Source organism: Myotis nattereri (assembly GCF_964212035.1).
Source record: "Myotis nattereri genome assembly, chromosome: 4".
NCBI classification, from domain to species: Eukaryota; Metazoa; Chordata; class Mammalia; order Chiroptera; family Vespertilionidae; genus Myotis; species Myotis nattereri.
Window position 1 is genome coordinate 30,055,935 of NC_138079.1, and position 14,134 is coordinate 30,070,068.

Below are 14,134 nucleotides of genomic sequence, written 5' to 3' on the forward strand. Positions count from 1 at the left end.
GGTGGTCAGTGTGCACTATAGCTACCGGTCGAAGGGAAGGATGGACACTTAGCCTTATATCTATATAGACTAGAGGCCCAGTGTACAGATTTGTGCACCAGTGGGGTCCCTTGGTCTGACCTGTGAGGATCGGGCCGAAACCAGCTCTGTGACATCCCCCGTGAGGGGTACCGGTTTGTGAGAGGGTGCAGGCCAGTCCAAGGGACCCCACTGGCGCACGATTAGGGCGGGGAAGAACTACGGGAGGGCTCCAGGGAATGTCCAACCTGTCTCACCCAGTCCTGAGGGGCTGGACCCCAGCAGCAAGCTAAACTACCAGTCGGAGCATCTGCCCCCCTGGTGGTCAGTGCACATCATAGCAACTGGTCTAACATTCGAATGAATGGTTGGACACTTAGCATATTAGGATTTTATTATGTAGGATAGCACATTGAGATATAATTTATCTTATCTGTGAAGATTGAAAAAATATGGTATAAGATTTGTTAAAGAGCATACGATTTATTAACAATAAATACTGGCTTTTAAAAATAGTGAAATTTAGCCGAAACCGGTTTGGCTCGGTGGATAGAGCGTCGGCCTGCGGGCTGAGGGGTCCCGGGTTTGGTTCCGGTCAGGGGCATGTGCCTGGGTTGCGGGCACATCCCCAGTGGGGGATGTGCGGGGGGCGGCTGATCGATGTTTCTCTCTCATCGATGTTTCTGGCTCTCTATCTCTCTCCCTTCCTCTCTGTAAAAAATCAATAAAATATATTTTAAAAAAAAAATAGTGAAATTTAGCATATACTAGTATTTCCCTTTCTGATATCCCTCCCTCCTTTCCTCCTTTCCTCCCTCTCTCAGTTCTTTCCTTTCTTCCTCGTTTTCTCCCCCTTCTTCCTTTTTTCTTCATTCATTCGCCAAATAATGCACCAACCACCAATCCAGCAACAACGATTTGCTGAAGGCTGTTGTTCTAAGGACTCACCCCTACAGGAAAGTATTCAGTCAAGGTATGAAACACAGGGGCCAGTATCACTCATATTAGACTTGACCTGGTACCTTCTGTACCTTGTTCAGCGAAAGTTTATATCATACCCTTTCTCTGATTTCCCTCTAATTTGGCACCTCACTGGTTATCACAACATACCTGCTATGCTACCTAGACAATGTTTTCTCTCTCTCTCTACCTGGGAGGGCACTGCTAGGACTTGCCCTTGACCAGGACTTTCTTCCTTTGACAGGTGTAGTAATTAATCCTCAGATCTACTGCCCTGTCTGAATAAGATACTATGATCAGGGTTGGAATCTGATTTTTTAAGCACGATCCTTATGACAGCTAATATTTGAGGGTCTCAGTAGGATTTATTTTGAAAAGGATTAAACATAAATATATTTCTTAAATCTGGCCTCTTACTCATTTTCTTGTTTTTGTGTCCCCCCTCCTCTCTTCCTCTTTCTCATAGGCCTCCTTTGACAACAAGGAGAGTCTGCAATGGGAAAGTAGTCATGAAAGAGAAGCCAGAGCTTTGATCTGAAAGTCTATGGAATGGAGAGAAAAGGAGCAGTCACACATTTTCATCTTGGTGATGTGAAAGGGAACCTCAGGGCAGCACTGTGCTGGAAAAGGCACCTCTTTCTTCACTGTGTGTGGCCTTCTTGAGTCGCTGGTCATTGCTAGCAGCACAGAAGCCACAGAATAAAATAAGAAACAGTACTGAGTGGAATTTGAGAAGTACAGGAAAACAGGAAGTGAGCTCCCTTGTATACTGTATGACCATGTCACCCGTATCAATATTAAAAGATGATCTTCTCAAAACAGAGCACATACATATACATATACTCAAGCACCATGCGACTATGTGGGCTTGAGAATTTATGAATCAATTAATGCAATTAAAGTCATATATCTTTAATTGAGGAATTCAAACTAAGGCTAAAATCTCCTTCTTAGGTAGCAAGTATGTAGAGATTTAGACACAACACAATTTGAGAATGTCTTCAATAATGGGAAAATTATGCTACCTCCATGGGCCACATAGTTTATCAGAGATATTAAGACACAATAACTAGCACAATGTCTTAGCATGGCTTTCATAAATGTACCGAATTTTTGGAAGAAGGCCAAAAACTACACGTTAAGGAAAATACTGCAACCGTGTTTTATTGCTTTAGTTCTTATTCACTCAGTAGTGCTGGTGAGAGAGGTAATATCAACCTCTAATGAGTCCTAGAGCAGCGGTTCTCAACCTGTGGGTCGCGACCCCTTTGGCGGTCGAATGACCCTGTCACAGGGGTCGCCTAAGATCATCCTGCATATCAGATATTTACATTATGATTATTAACAGTAGCAACATTACAGTTATGAAGTAGCAACGAAAATAATTTTATGGTTGGGTCACAACATGAGGAACTGTATTTAAAGGGCCAGAAGGTTGAGAACCACTGTCCTAGAGGAATGGACTGACACTGTTACATGAGAACAAAGACAACTAATTGTGACCATGGATAATCATGAAGTAGCTGGTTCTAATTCTGACCAATAATCATTCAGCTCAATGAGCAGTTTTTGGGCCCATCTCATTCATTTGGAAAGGCTACGTACAAGGCATAAAGGAGGTAACTCAAATAGGGTTGCTGTCCTGAGTGTGTCTAAGAAGCCCATAGGGCACCCGTAGTTGAGAACCCCAGTGTTCCAGAAGGTTTGTGGCTGGTGGTCAAATCCTATGATATCTGAAATTCCTATCTATCCTTATGTCATGGATTAATTATTACTGTCAAAACTCACTGCCTTCGCTGTCCTTCTCCCCTTCACTGCCCCTCCCTCAATTATATTTGGCTTGGCCATTTTATGTATTTTGACCAACAGAATGTGAATATAAACGATCTGCCTGTTCTAAGCTGAGGCTTTGTGAGTTATGAAGTGTTTCCATTTGCCACTGTGGGAGTTGCCAACTATGCCATGACAAGAACAGGCCCTGGGAAAGCACTGATCCAAGAAGAAGGAGAAACACAAGGAACAAACATGAAGGCAAACTGTAGCCTGAAGCAGAGCCGTCCCAGCCTCCCAGCAGACCGACGAGCAAGAAACAAAGGCTTATTGTTACATGCTACAGATATTTTGTGGTTGGCTGTTATGCAGCATTACTATCTCAATAGCTAACTAAGACACTTTGCAAAGAAAGATCAACACAGGCAGTATGTATAATTTTCTCTCTTGGCATCCCAAAAGTTCTGACCAATTCAGCTAGCCCATAAACTTTATATTTTATTATACCCATTCAAATTTTCCCTAGCAACCTAGCCAATTACCATTTCTCAAACCTGCCTCATATAGAGTACAGTGCCACCACCCTTTGCAATTCACATCTGTCAAATCTTTATAGATTCAACTAAAATTTTGATCTCTGAAATTATGAATAATTTCAGATTCTCCCTCTCATTTAACCCTCAGGAAGAGGCACTCTAAACTTTACCCCTCTCTTGTTTTACTTAACATCTTCTGCAATAAATAATAGTACCTCGAGTACTGCCCTATATCACTTATTGGTTAATATATCCCTTACCATCTGAAAGTACTTTAAGAACAGAAAGATTGCTCTTATATTTCAGACAGAAGAGGCTCCCCAAACTCATTAGGCACAATTTAAGCCTATGCACTCCCCCACCCAAACAGGCTTCTCCTTTGTATATCATCTATAATAATAAAAGCATAATATGCTAATTAGACTGGACAGCTGAATGACCTTCCGGACGACCTTCTGGACAAAGCCGGGGTTGCAAGGGCCGAGGCAAGCCTTTGCAACTGCGATGGTCATGCCCCTTGCATGAATTTCATGCATCAGGCCTCTAGTAACTCAATAAATGCCATCTTCATCCTCATAGATAGCCAGAAATCTGAATGATCACTGATTCCTTCTTCTCCAACTTACTATTAAATAAGTCCTGATGAGTCAAAGCTCCTAAATGTCAATAAAATGTTTTCACCATTCTGCAGCTCCATCACAATTGCCCCCCGTCCCTCCCCACTCCCGGGATTATTGCAATTGGTTCTCACTTGTTTCACCTACTTTCAGGCTTAACCATATACAAACCAACTTCCCAGGCAAAGAGATATTTTTTTCAAATGTAAATCTAATTATGTCATTTGCTGCTTAAAATCTTTCATTGGCTCCCCACTGCAGGAGAAGAAAGTATGTATTTCTATATGACATTATTATCTACTCCAGTATATGCCGCCAGCCTTATTTCTGAATGATAGCCACCTTGTGCTCTATACCTTAGGCAAACTGATGTTCAGCATCCTCCCAAATCTACCATGATCTCTCTTATTCACATTCATTTGCACATGCTATTCTGTCTACCTGATACCCTCTCTCTCCTCCCACCAGCCCTCCATTGATTATCTCCTCTTGTCCTTTATATCTCAGGTCAGAAAACTCCTTAGAAATCTACTCTGATGCTCTCTTTTCCCCTTGTTCTGGCAAGCATGGTTAGGAGCCCTTCTTGTGTATTTATACAGCATCCTGGACTTACATGCTTCGCTGTAGTACTTACTACACTACACTGTAATTTCTGATTAACTTATAGCTGACTCACTCAGTGACCTAAACAAGAGTCATTTCTCTTTCTGACTAGACTCAGTGCATTTCAAATATCCACATACCTTTGTGGCCATGCACTTCCAGGGCTGTGGGCCTCAGCCCAAGACCCCATGAAGGAGACCCGATTATCTCAGCTAATCAGGAAAGCACCATTTCTGTGGTGGTTGTAATGCAGTTATGAACAACAAGACCATGAAGAGAAGCCAGGGAGAGTCTTCTGGGAAGGATGTTTTTCTCTATCTTGACAGAAAAGAAGGCCCTTCTTTTTTGCCCTAGACATAGTTATTTGCACTCACTACGTAGGGCATTGATAGACATTTTGAGATCATGGGAACAAGTCCAAAAAATCACCAACATGTGAGGATGTCACAAAGTAAAGATGGAAAGGACTCACTGAGTTACTGAGTGATGTGAACTTTCCACCTCAGGTGTAAGCCAGCTGGGCTATGGTTTTCTTTACAGCTGTAAGCATTCTAACACACTCACCTATCTTCCTCACTGCACTGATGTTAATAAGAATGCATGCTTGTCCATAGGAACTGTAAAATAGCCCTAAGGATTTAAAGAAAACGTCTTAGAAGGCTGCATGGTCTTCTGGTAATTGATAAGGAAAACTATTAGTGTGGTACCCGACAGAGAATCAGAACAAGCTTTTGAGGAAAAGGCTTTAGAAGGCTACTAATTTATTCTCTGGCCAGAGAATAAAATAAAACTGCATTTAGCCCTTTGAAGAACTGGTATGAAATGACCACAGGGGTCTCATTGTACCAAATTCAGAAGCCTCCAGAAACGTAACTGATTTTAGTTCCTTTTTCTGTTCTACCCCTTCCCTTTCTCTTTCATTCTTCTGCCAGCTCACAGTTTACTTCAAAAGCTGAAAAAGTTAAAAGGGGAAAACTCTGAGAGCATATTCACCTGAGTTCTGAACAAAGATCCAAGTAAAGGTCAAGATGATAGCCAAACCCGCATTTACATTAGCCATTTGTGGACTGGAACATTGAACAATGTAGTAGTCTCTTTATTTATGCAGAATTTCTTACTGGAAACAGGAATTTGAAGAATGACAAGGAAGAGATATCTTTTATTTTCGGTCTAAAAATAATTGGTGAGCTTCGATGCCTATGATAGGTAACTTCTTTCTACCTTCATGTTATACATTTAATATTATGTGTATGGCAGGGAGAACTATACAGTAGTGTAGTCTATTAAATAGCACCACTTGCTACTTATCAATAATAGAACTAACTCCCCATTTTCCTAAGGAAATAAAAGATAATGATAGTCAATATGGATGATGAAGATCATTGCTTAATCACATTAAAAACTGATTAACAATTAAATTTATATTAACAATTATATATATTAAAAAATAATAAAATAAGAATGTAGGATAACTTACCAACATTTTTAATTTTGATTACATGTTGGGATTATAATACTTGGGATATATTTAGTTAAAATAAATTCTTAAAATTAAGTTTACATTTTTTACTTTTCAAATGTGGCTACTAAAATATTAACAATTACATATGTGGTATGTATTCTACTTCTATTAAATTTCTGCTAATGCTGCAAATGGAACTGATTGCATACTTATGGATAGTTACTTATAAAATGAGAGATGATTTTATAAGGCAGAAATGATCTTTTTCTTGAAATTTTAGTAGAAGCATGTAGAACCATCGGAATCAATACTTTTGGTGGTTTGTTTTATTTACTATTTTGTGGGGGTAGAGAGTAAAATTTACAACTATGATTTTTCTAATGATTATAGGTCTATTCCAGTTCTTTTAATAACTTATTGAGTCAATTTGGGATGTTTTATTTTTGTGCTTTTAAATTAAAATAAAACTTTATAAATAAGCAATAAAAATACTACAGCTTCTAAAAATGTATAAAAATGTATAATCATTCCCATCTCCCCATGATTCTAGAGCTCTTCTGTCTAATAGGGTAGTCCCAAGCCACATGTAGCTATTGAGTACTTGAAATTTGTGTAGTCTAAATTTAGATGTGTCAAAAGTATAATATGTAGTCTGCATTTGAACATTTACTATTAAAATAAGAATGTAGGCCTCAGCCGGTTTGGCTCAGTGGATAGAGAATTGGCCTGCAGACTGGAGGGTCCCAGGTTTGATTCTGGTCAAGGGCATGTACCTTGGTTTTGGGCACATCCCCAGTCGGGGGCATGCGGGAGGCAGCCGATTGATGTTTCTCTCTCATCGATGTTTCTAACTCTCTATCCCTCTCCTCTCCTCTCTGTAAAAAAAAAAACAATAAAATATATATACATTAAAAAATAATAATAAAATAAGAATGTAGGATAACTTTCCAACATTTTTAATTTTGATTACATGTTGGGATTATAATACTTGGGATATATTTAGTTAAAATAAATTCTTCAAATTAAGTTTACATTTTTTACTTTTCAAATGTGGCTACTAAAATATTAACAATTACATATGTAGTATGTTTTATATTTCTATTTTCCTAGAACATTCATTAGTTCCTCTCACATGATGCCCTGCCTGCAGATATTGACATATGTGTAATCTCTGAAACATGATGCAAAAGGATAATGATAAGGCGATTTTAAATCTAAACTTCTCCCACTGTATTTAGCACTATTCTTTCCTCTTGGAAATTCCTTTAGAAATATTTATGGAATGAATGAATGCATATTATTCTGCTGTCTTACACATTAATACAGAAAGGGAAAATTCTCTCTCTACAAACACACACACACACACACACACACACACACACACACCTCCCCACCCCAAATTCTGGCTGTGAATGAATTACCCTGCTAATATTTCTTTTGAAAAACCGTGTTGTGATTCTTTAGCAGAAACTCAAGTGGCCATCTAACTGAATGGTCACTGGGTCCTGCAGCTAAAAATGCCTTGCTCCTCCTGAAAAATGGAAAATGCATTGTGATTCTAAGTAAAGAGCACTCTGATTTTAGCTGCCTTTGTCCTCATTGAGGCTTGTCTGGCTCAATAATGAGCAGTACAGCTCTGAGACTGAGTGAAGAAGAGGATGATGAAAACAAGTGGAAACGAGCGGCCTTAGAAAAGCAATGCACAGAGCAAGGGAGCGAGTGCTCCGGACCCGTCCTGTCAAGGTGTGCACCCACTAGGCTGGCCGAGATGTGAGAAGCTGAAAATCAGCAAACCAGAATCCACCGTTAACTTAATGCATTTTCACTTTCTACTTTAGTGAGGGCTTCTAAAATTACTCTGTTTCTCAAAAACTGCTTATCCCATTTTACTGGGATTCTTAAATTTCTTTTCATTCCTCCCCGCTAAACTATAAGAGAAAGACACGAGGAAACAAAGTCTAATGTATTAGAAAGACTGTCAGGCCAGGAGCTAGGAAATCTGATCTGGTTTTAGAATGGCTACACATTTGTGATGTGACACTGAACCAACTGTTCAATTTTTTAAATCAATTCATCTAAAAGTGAGGATGAAGTCCTGTGTATTCTAAAGCTTAGGAAGGGGATCAAAAGATAAGAAAAAGCAGTTACCAACATGGAAATGTTCTCCAACTGTCAAGTATTTTATACATAATCATCACAGAAGTCTTTTATGGCTAAAATCTGGTGATACTACATGTGGCCCTAGATCCAAAGGAGAAGACAAAGAAGAAACAGTTATAACAAAAATATCACATCTACTATTAGAAAGAGCACAAATCCCATACAACTATTTAAAAGCATGTGGTACGGTGGTCAGTTGTTCAGACTCTGGAGACAGACGAGTAGGATTTGAGGTCTGACTGTACCATTTACTAGCTGTATGATTTGAAACATATCACTTTACCTCACTGTTCTTTAGTTGTCTCATCTGTAAAATGGAAAAAAATAAAAGTACGTACTCCCTATCTTTACTGTGAGGACTAAAGGACTTAATACATATAAAACATTAGAACAGTGCTGGCGTTTAGTAGGTGGTATGTACGTGCAGCTGTTATTTAGGAGTTGACTCGATGGTGCTTTAAACTGTATGCATTTGTTTTATGCTGCTTGAAAAATAGGATACATTTCCCACATCAGATGCTAGAAGTATCACAAGCACATGCTGGGAGGACAAATAAAAGCAACTTCAGTACATCATGCACAAAATGAGAGCCTCGGTCATCTACACCTTTTTAGAGGGCTTATAAATATATGACGAAAAAAAATATATTCACATGGGACCTTGGGACAACTTGAGGTTCTCTTTATTTTTACATTTTCCCCGCATACTAAAATAACTAATAAAGGTGCCTCATATTTGCACTGTGATTTTAGAGGTCGCTTTCACATCCATTACCTCATTAGAAGTTCAGAGCTATTAAAGGTAGACAATGAATTTACTTTCACTCTCATATATCTCTTTGAGGAATCAAGCCAACTACCTACTTGAGAAGAAAGTACTTGAGAAAAAAGGTGGGCTTTTGGCCAAATACTTTCTGGCAGCTTCTAAGCCTGTGCTGTTCATCTGAGTCAACTGCAGGCCTGGAAGGAGCCAGAGAGGTAACTCATCTGCTCCGCAGACTGTGCTGACCCTGGACTGTGGCCGGGCCATGCCTTCCCCGAGCAGGCGTCTGTCAGTAAGTGACTATAATGTCCCAGAGGAAGGTTACTTTTGATGCTTCACCAAATCCAAGGGTGTGAGGCAGAGAAGGAGTAGGTCAGGACTTCCTCTAGGATGTTCACATACACTACACTAGGTTGTATTATTCTATTTGTTGGGTTCCAAGGTGATTTTTTTTTCATGAGACTACTAGAGGCCTGGTGCACCAGTTCATGCATGGGTGGGGTCCCTAGGTCTGGCCGGTGATCGGGGACCGATAGGGCCGTCTTGTCCAGTCCCGATTGGGACTTATGGGAGTCGGCCAGCCGGGAGGGGCCACAGGAGGGTGTGTCCGGCCATCTCGCCCAGTCCCAATTGGCTGGGCCCCAGTAGCAAGCTAACCTACCGGTCTGAACATCTGCCCCCTGGTGATCAGTGTGCATCATAGCAACTGGTCAAGTGGTGGACTCAACGGTCCACCAATTGGTTGGACACTTAGCATATTATACTTTTATTATATAGGATACTTACTTGAAAGAAAAGTCTTGGGCTGTTTATTACTTATTTTGACCAACTGTTACACTAGCACTATTGATTTAGAGCCCCAAAGCCCTGACTGGATAGCTCAGTTGGTTAGAGCTTTATCCCGATATGCCACGGTTGTGGATTCAATTCCCAGTCAGGGCACATACAAGAATCAACCAATGAAGGTATAAATAAGTGCAACAACAAATTGATGTTTTTTCTCTCTCCCTTTCTCTCTTAACAACACTAACATTTTAATTTTATCTATAGACATAATAGTCCCAAACACATTAAGGGAAGTTGATCAATATTAAATAACAACAGCAACAATGTTTTCCTTTGCAGGAACATAATGCTGAATTATAATTGTGCAAAGTCAAAAAGCAATCTACAAATTAATTACAGAGCATTATTAAATGAGGCAAAGTCATTCTAGAAATAAATAATGCAGTACTTTTCTAAAGGTTCTTGCTATTATGTGTAAGCCCTCGGGATGAAAACTGGAGACCTATTTTTATTATGTTCGTCACATTAATTAATGAACAATATAAACAATTTATGCAAGCACGTCATCTTAGCATTACTCTTGGGGACTAGCAGGACATTTCACTAACAAGAGCTAAAAGCAGGAGTACTCTCTTGATTTGGAAAATACTTCTAAATTGCTTGATTTTCCCCAAGGGGTAGTGTTTAAGCAAAATCTGGCACAGAGGTGAAACATGTAATCGAAGCAAACTTTCTCTTGGGAAGGGAAATATGATCTTTTCACTATTGTGAGATGGTTTGGGCCCTGTTCCCAAGATGACCCCAGGCAACCTATTCTTTACGGCACTCAGATCACCTCCTCCTGCACCATGTACTCTGACAGAAGGAGGGGGGCATGCCTTAATGCTCTGCCACTCCCACTAATGCCAATTACAATCTGTTCTATATTCATATTTGGCATAAGTTCAAATCATTTTACCTTTCTACAAAGTATTTGCCTATTTGGTCTTACCTCTGTGTAAAAAGACTCAACTGTAAACATTAGACATTGGGAAGATAGGATCTCTTAGTTTTCTTATTTGGTTTATTTGTCTGTCACTAAAACATATACAGAAATTTAGTGATAGTGTTTCAGCTACTTAAAAAGAAGCTACATAATTCATCCACTGGTTGTTCAAGCTGTAGCACTTCTCCGGTTATGGGCAACATTGGTTTCCTCAACCATCACCTCAGAGTCCTAATGTCTGACACACATCTCTGGCCTTCTGAGGGATGCCTCTGCCCTGAGGACCCGCCACCTCCTCCATGGAAACACAGCCACGTCCAGCCTTGTCTCCCACCAACTCACCATCCTTTCTCACTTGCCCATTCCCCAGTCTCTAGAGCTCTATTACGGCTGACCTCTTCATACTTCAGTGCAGCAGTTGCAAATTTCAGCGATGTTACACCTCTACAATGTTTCCAGAAACCACCTGTTTTCCTATTTCCATTTCTATGAATTTAGTTTATTACCTCATTACTTCATTTTAAAGCAAAAGTAATATTTGCTCATTGCATTAGTTTGTTAGGGCTGCCATAACAAATACCACATGGATGGCTTAAACAACACAAATTTATTTTCTCACATTTCTAGATGCTTCTCTCCTTGTCTTGCAGATGGCCATCTTTTACCTCTCTCCTCACGTAGTTTCTCTGTGCCTGTTCTGATCTCCTCCTATAAGGACACCATTCATAATGAATTAGTCCCCCCACCCCTCATATGACCTAATTTTACCTTCGCTGCCTCTTTAAAAGCCCTATGTCCAATTACAGTCACATGTTGAGGTGTGGTTAGGAATTCAATGCGAATTTTGGGAGAACACATTTCAATCCACAATACTCATATTTTTCCTATGGCACATGCACTCTTCCAAGAATGTCATTTTTAATGCCTCCAAACCAGTTTGATTGTCTCTAGAAAAACTGTGTCTACAACCACAGACATCCTTAAACAAAGTCACTCTCTTCAGAATCCGAGTCTGCTGTCCGTTGTTAATTTCTTTATCCCCTCATTTAAGACCCCTTCCATAACCCAAATTTCTCTTTTCAAGCTTATTTTCCTTTGATTCCAGTAAAACAGACGTTTTGGATTACTCAAACACAAGCCACTATTTCCTACTTTTCTTGCTTCTATTTGCATTTTTCTAAAAATGACATCATCCCTCCATACTTTAATGAAATGCCAGTATAATTTAGCAACACATTTCCTAAATCACATACATACCCTTCAAAACAACAATGGTTCCCATTCCTTAACCCATAGGTCATTTACCTGACCCTCTCTTATTTCATTTATTTTTTCTGTGCCAATTTCCTTGTTCTTTAAATCCTAGTACTCTTTTACAGAGGACTTGTTGAATCATGGGTACTGAGTAAACCATTTATTTAGTTGATTAAAGCCAGTCTATTTGACATTAATTGTTTCAGGGGTTAATATGATTAAATATCCCAAACGATTGTTATTTATTCTTGAGTTCATCTTATGGACATGGCAGAAATCATGGCATGATGACTAAGAGATAGCAATGGTTATTTTGGTTAATTATTTTTTCTCACCAAAATAAATAAATTTTTCACTCTAAACAATTATAGATTGTTAATATCTAGTTATCTGTATGTATATGTATTAACAATATATAATTATTATATATGTGTACATGCTTTCTTTACCAAATTTTTGTGACATTTTTGAAAATTTGAATAGTACTCTTATTATCTACATTATAAGTTAGAGAACCTTAAGTTCCATTATTAGTGACTGGCTTGCCTAAAGTTTTGTAAGATATTGCTTCAACTCACTTTTAAATAATTTCTAGTTTATTTTCCACCTACTTCACTCTTTTCAAAGTTTACTCTACATTTGGCACAAAGATATTAGTTCTTTCCTATCTTCTTGTCCTTGGGAAGTCTGAATAACTTAAAGCTTTTAAAGCAATACATTAACATAGGCCAAATGCAGCCAATTCTTTGAGAGCCTTGCTCACAGCCTTTCCAACTCCCTTAATCCTTGCTGCACTTATTATAGAGACTAGAAAGCAAAATATTAGCTTTCTAATCTCCTTCCCATTAGAGATGGCCAGATGGCATAGCTCCGACTAATGGGCTCTAACCTGATGTCTTTTAAGGACTTTGGTGAAGGCTTTGTGTTTCTGATAAATGGGATAGATACAACTCGAGCTTCCTTTTCCCCCTTTTCCCTTGCCCTCTCCCCATCACTGCATGTAATGCAGACATGATGTCTGCAGCTGCAAATGTCATCTTGCCATCATAAAGAAAAGATCAAGATAATTGCATAGATGCTGGCCTTCTGCAAATGGTGATAACATCATACAATAGTTGAAATGCCTCCAGTGGCCACTTACTTAAAAGTACCTCTATTTGTTGGAGCCATTGTAGGACAAGGTTTCTTGTTATTTACAGCCCAAAGGACTTAAAAGTAACCGAATTTAACAATTTGAGTTTTACACGAAGAAAAACTCTTCTATAGACACAGAATGTATTCCCTAATCAAAATCCAGTTACAAACCCACAAATCCAATTCCTTTGGTCAAAGGAAGCTAGAGAGAGTAAGTTGGCTGTTTTCACATAGATCACTCACCAGTAAGGGGATCTCTGTTTTCCTCTTTCTTTCCCCATGGGGATTATTATTATTAACTATTTTCTGCAGATTTCAAGAAAAGGAAAAGGTTACATTAAATTTAGATGGAAAGGAAGGGCTTTATGAGCAATCCACTGGGGAGGGGGGTGATAGTAGGGAGGAAAAGGTCAATGAGGTGGAGGGGGGAGACATCTGTAATACTTTCAACAACAAAGATACATCTATAATAATAAAAGTGTGATATGCAAATCAACCGAATGGCCGAACAGTGGAATGACCGTCCAGACTACCACGCTATGACACCCATTGGCGCCTGGCCAGCCAAGGCAGGTGCGATGCGATTGGTCGGGGCCTGGCCATCGCCCCATGATTGCCCCGAGGAGGGAGGCCCAGGCCACTGACTGGCAGGCTGCGGCGGGTCGGCAGGGCCTCCTCCTGCAGGGCGTGATCCATTGCAGAGCCCTGGATGGGTGGGCAGGGCCTACCTCTTTGGGGTGATCGATCACAGGGCTCCGGGACTGTGAGAGGGCACAGGCCAGGGTGAGGGACACCCCTGCCCCCTGTGCTAAAATTTCGTGTACTGGGCCTTTAGTAAAAAATAGAAATAAAGTAAAAGGAGGAAAAAAATTATTGTAATCTGTTTCTCACGAGTAAAGATGACATAAATGGCACAGAATATTGTTGCCCATCTGATGTATGTATGTATGTATGTATGTATGTATGCATGTATGTATGTATCTTTACATTTCCTGTAGAATTCCTCTAACTGCGATCCATAGTTGGAAAAGCATCCCACTCATTTTAAACAAACATTTAGGAAGCTGACTGTGCCTTTCTCCAGCT

General features: G+C 39.6%; 1 protein-coding gene across 1 annotated transcript in view; it reads right to left on the reverse strand.

Moving 5' to 3' along the window:
* The window catches only part of LOC308518423 (3',5'-cyclic-AMP phosphodiesterase 4D), a 505,639-nt gene that overhangs the window by 282,185 nt on the left and 209,320 nt on the right, over nt 1-14,134 (reverse strand). The window lies entirely within an intron of this gene.